The 5,205-nt window shown below is 43.1% G+C and overlaps 1 protein-coding gene across 1 annotated transcript in view; it reads left to right on the top strand.

Moving 5' to 3' along the window:
* Bckdhb (branched chain keto acid dehydrogenase E1 subunit beta) overlaps positions 1-5,205 on the top strand; it is a 176,621-nt gene that overhangs the window by 76,693 nt on the left and 94,723 nt on the right. The window lies entirely within an intron of this gene.

The raw sequence follows: 5,205 nt of genomic DNA, 5'->3' as shown, positions 1-5,205 counted from the left end.
TGGGAGGGAGCACACAGACAGCAATGGGAGGGAGCACACAGACAGCAGTGGGAGGGAGCACACAGACAGCAATGGGAGGAAACGTGGACTCAACTTGCTTTCCCCTTTCGTTCAGTCTGGACCCTGGTTATGGGATGGTCTCTCAAACCTCTGACATTTGGAACAGATCTTCCATTCACTCAATTCTCTCTAGAAAAGCACAGCTGCACTGGAAGGCTTACCTCTGGAATATTGTATGTGTTTCTCAGTCCTGCCAAGCTGAAGTGGACCCCAGTGCTAGTTCAACATGCTTCAGTCCCTGCTGACATCCCACTGTCTTTCCTGAGCATATTATTCTACTAATTAACTTTTGGTTTTAAATTATTTGTTTTAGACGATATGTCTTGTATCACTACAAGTAGTTTCAGTAGTGCCCCCTAACCCCCTTTTCTTGCCCTTTGCTCCTTGGACAGAGTCTTAGTCAGAGGCCTGGGCTAGCCTAGAACTCAGGGCAGTCTTGCCTTGGCTTCCCGAGTGCAAGGATTGCAGGTGTGAGCCAACATGTTGACTCTCAGAATCTCTTGGTCTCTCGTCATGTCAGAAGATGATGCTGATGCTCTTCTTGACATCACCTCTGTCTTCACTCCTCTTCCTGTTTTCTGCCCACTGTTCGCTTTTGCACTGTGACACTGGCAACACTGCATCCTGTTCTTAATTCCAAGGAACTGCATCTCCTACACTTTATGTGTGGATAGGCTGTAGAAGCTGGAGAACCAGTAGCTGCTCTAGATATCATGATAATGTAAATAGTCTTCACCATTGAGATGGGCCCTGTGGTGTTTAAATGAAAATGGCCCCCATAGGCCAATAGAGAATGTCACTATTGGAAGTATGGCCTTATTGGAGGAAGTGTGTCACTGAGGGTGGCTTTGAGGCTTCAAATGCTTAAGCCAATCCCAATGTCATTCTCTCCTCCTGCTACCTGCCAATTCGTAGATCTCTGAGTTACCTCTCTTGCACCATGTCTGCTTCTGTGCTGCCATAAACTTCTAAAGTGTAAGCCAGCTCCAATGAAATGCTTCCCTTTATACGAGTTGCTCTGGTCATGGTGTCTCTTCACAGCAATGCAAACTCTGACTATGCAGGCCCCTAAAAGATGTTCTTGCCCAACCAGTCACATGCCTAGCATTGTACAGGGCATGCTAATGTCCATTCTTACTAGTCAGCTGATACTTCATATGTGGGCCATTGCATTCTTTTAACTCCCTTTGGGTTTTAGGAGAGTTACTGCTTTTCCTATTTTACCTTTACAAAGTCTAACAAGCCTTTCGATGGTCTTTTAGTTCACTCCTCTTGGAGGTCTACTCTGATTCTTGACCCTCCAGAGCCTCTGATTTGCTTCTCTAGCCCTGATTTCCTGCTCTAGAAGAGCTGTGAGAGCCTCCAGCTTGCTCCTCTGACTGTCCCTGGCCTCCTCCTCCCTCACGTTGCTGGGCCTTCTAGAGAACTGATCTCTTTAAGCACAGTGCATGGGGTGTCTGGATGCCCACTGACACACTGTGTGCCCATGAGAACCATATCTGTCTGGCTAGGCTCTTACCAAACTTCATTTAGTACTTTGTAGGTAGTTTTGCTCAATACTTGTGTCATATTGGAGGAGCAAACTTTTATAAATGATTTCTCTGTTTTGTTTGTTTTTCTGAAAGTTTTATACCCTCTACCCCCACGATTTAATGCTGAATGTTGCAGGTCTGAGTGTTAGAATCAAAGTCTCTTTCACATTTGTTTGGATTTTTTTGTTGTTATTGTTGATTTTCCTTTGGGACCTTCTTAATTAAATGTGAGTAAACCCTTTTATATAGTTTCCTAAAGAAAATCCACTCCTTTTGGCTGCACGAAAAGTCTGTGTTGGATTTTTCTTTGTCTCTTATCATTTCTGTCCTAGCTTTTTCTATTCTGTCTTAAAACAACGTTTTGTCTGTTTCCCTCATTTCTTTTCAATTCTTTCTTTGAATATTTTAAGTTTCAGCTGTGGTATGTGTTTTGGGATCCAGTTGTGGTTCCACATCCTCTGCTTCCTCCCTCTGAGGGTATCTAGATGCAGATGTACACCGGGCTGGAAGGATGAAGTAGAGTCCGGAGCTGGTGGGGCTCTGCAGGATCCCAGTCTACTTTGGAATGAGTGCTGGAGGGGGTGGGGAGGAAAGAGAAGGTCTTCTATGAGGGTCTTCAATAAAACATCTCTCTTGGACGATCTTAGCTTCTGTGTGTACCTTTATTAGAGGTGGGCTTGTACACACATACTTCTTGAGGTGAATAGGGGTATATATGGACTTTAGAGAGTGGGAAGGCATTTTTAGGGTAAATGAAAATTATTTAGAGTTCTGTGAATGCCTCATTTATTTGTATGTAGAGGCATTTTAGAAGTTCCAGGTACTTGCTGGGTTGGTTCTTTCAGGGAGAAGAGGAAGTTTGTAGGTCTGCCAAGGACTACACAACCTTCCCCAGATAGAGGGTGCGAAGAGTTGGGATCTGCAGACAAGTTCAGAGAAGGGGAAGCCCTGCTGCTAAAGGGAGTTCTTCATTTTGTGCACAGCTCAGAGAAGCTATCTGGTCATAGTAGACAGTGACCTTAGTTAGCAGGGTTTCCCCAAATTCAGCAACCAAATCTTTCACTCTGTTCTATCCCACAGGGCATTGAATGATTATGCAATTTAACTTTTCATAAAGATGTGTCTTAAAAATTACACTTTTTCAGTCCTCTCTGTTTTTTGTTTTGGTTGGCGTTGGTTATCCTGGGTAGCTAGCTAATGTGGTTTCCATGGTCTTTGCCCTAGGGGAAAATGCTCTGGTTTGTGCTTGGGGTGAGCCTATGCTTATGGGTGGTAGATGAAAAGTCCTTTTTTACTCAGGAGGGTCTGCTTGATATTCAGATGGAGTGGTCTTCATTTTTGCGGGATAATGTTATCTTTGTCAATTTGAATCACTATCAGAAATTGGCTTCTTTGGATTGTCTCTGGAGTCAGGCCTTCAGTAGGGAAAAGTGGAGCAATTGATAGAACTGTTCTCTTAAATCTTGTAATGTTCACTTTCAAACTTTCCCTTTCTTTTGTTGGGTGGAAGGTCTCTTGCTGTGTGGTCCCAGCTGGTCTTGTGCTCTCCTCCCGTCTTAGGCTCTCAAGTTTTGAAATTCAGGCCTGCACCACCACACTTGGTTTCACGTCTTTTTTAAATTAAATTTAACTTAAGCTGATCCAAAAAACATAACATTTGTGCAGATTAATGAGGTAAAGTTCTCAGTTTTTGCACCTACCTTCTACATCTGCTGATGAGCTTGCCCCCCAGAGACATTAGCTTCCTCTACCGCAGTTTCTCTCCTTTCTGGGGAATTGAGCTTCCCCTGCTCTTGTTTGTGTACAGTTTCATTACTGACCCTGTCTCTTATGTCTGAGGATCACTCCCCTTCACAGTTGTGTTCCTGTTTTTACGGTCAGGGTCCTACCTGCCCTTTGGCCTCGTTTCCTGTTAAAGGCATGCAGGCTGTCACCCTGAGCTGGAAGGGAGTCTTGTATGTTTTCTCTTTTCTTAACATGAAGTTTCATGTTTGTGTGTTTTGATCTATGTCATATTTTCTCACCAGCATCTTATTCATCCTAGTATTTTTTTTTCCAGACATCTTATCTTGGTATTGTATTCTTCAAGTAAGTCAAGTTTTGTAACTTTTAATATATAAGCTTATACTGTCTTTTATATCTGGAACTAGAAAGCTCAAGCTTGAATTAATTGGATTCTTAGAGAAAATGAAAAATATTAACTTTTTACATGAGCTTATTGAAAAAAAAAACCCAGAAGTTCCTAGCACAGTATTTGTTTTAAAGCAAAGAGTTTGCTTTAACACCAGCTTAAAGTAAGCACTCTATTGTGTTCTTTTATAAGTAGCTACAATTTGGAGTTAATGATAGGTAACAGGGTAAAGGTACCTGACTTAAGCAGTGAATCCTTCACAGGGAACTTTTCAAGGTTAGGTAGCAGCCAGGTCTTAGAACCCCAGTAGGCAGCAAGCTTAGTATTATGTCAGAAGTATTCTGTAGAAGGAGTTGATTGCTTAATTGGCTTTGATCTTTTAAAAGGCTCCTTAAGAATTGCATTGGATGGCTGTGAGTTAGCCCAATGACGGGATTATTGTAGGTCCACTTCCCAGGGGCCCACCCAATGCAGCCGAAAAGGAGTGCGTGGTGCTGGGAGTGGGTGCAGCCTACATGGCCTAAGACAGGGCCCTCACCCTCCTTTCACCCACATCGGAGTCCCTTGACGTTGCCCATCGTCGACAGCCTAAAACCTTCGACCATCGATGTGACTCGTCTCACATCAGTGTTTTGGGGTTGTGAACTTGTCTAAGACCCCCCATAATTAGACATCCAAATTCAAAATTCACATAGTTGGGATTGATCATAAGATGCCTTCTCTAACTAAACAGAGAAGGGGGAGATGCCAGAAGCCAGGACCCTCGCCCTTACCCTCACCCCCCACCTTTCCCCACCTGCACAATGTCCTCTGAAGCTTGGCAACTGCAAGATCCTGCTTAGCAACTGCAGATAGACTCAAAGCAGTGTACCATATCATCTTAAGAATAGCAGGGAGACCATAACTCAAGCAGTGTACCATATCTTCTGAAGAACAGCAGGTAGATCATAATTCAAGGCAGTGTACCGTATAGACCATGACATGTTTCAAGGCACAGGCCAAGAAGATTTTGTACTTTTCCACCATCTGGCCCCTCTTACCCCCTCCCCTTGTGAAACATGCTATAAAAAAGCATTTCATGTTCAAAAATAAATAAATTATTTATAAAAAAAAAAAAAAAAAAAGAATTGCATTGCAGATCTTTACAAAAGTTTTTTTCTTTAAAATTAATATTTATTTACTTATTTCTAGTTTGGTCTTACTTTCTTCCTCAATTTCCTTGATCCCCGCCCCCACCCCCACTACCAGGTAAACCTACCCACTCCCTTCCGTTTCCCACCATGCACGTGCATGTCCTACTAGCCTCCTCCCCCTGAAGCCTCATTTCTGCTTCTCATGGCCCCCTTACTTACCCTCTAGAGGCAGACTCTTAATGCAGAACTCCAGACTATAGAATTTAGAAATACTTAATAGAAGTTTCAGGGAAGTCAGTCAGTCTCTCTCTCTCTCTCTCTCTCTCTCTCTCTCTCTCTCTCTCTCTCT

The sequence above is a fragment of the Grammomys surdaster genome, unplaced genomic scaffold (genome assembly GCF_004785775.1).
Source record: "Grammomys surdaster isolate TR1022 unplaced genomic scaffold, NIH_TR_1.0 126113, whole genome shotgun sequence".
NCBI classification, from domain to species: Eukaryota; Metazoa; Chordata; class Mammalia; order Rodentia; family Muridae; genus Grammomys; species Grammomys surdaster.
This window is presented reverse-complemented; position numbering and strand designations above follow the sequence as displayed.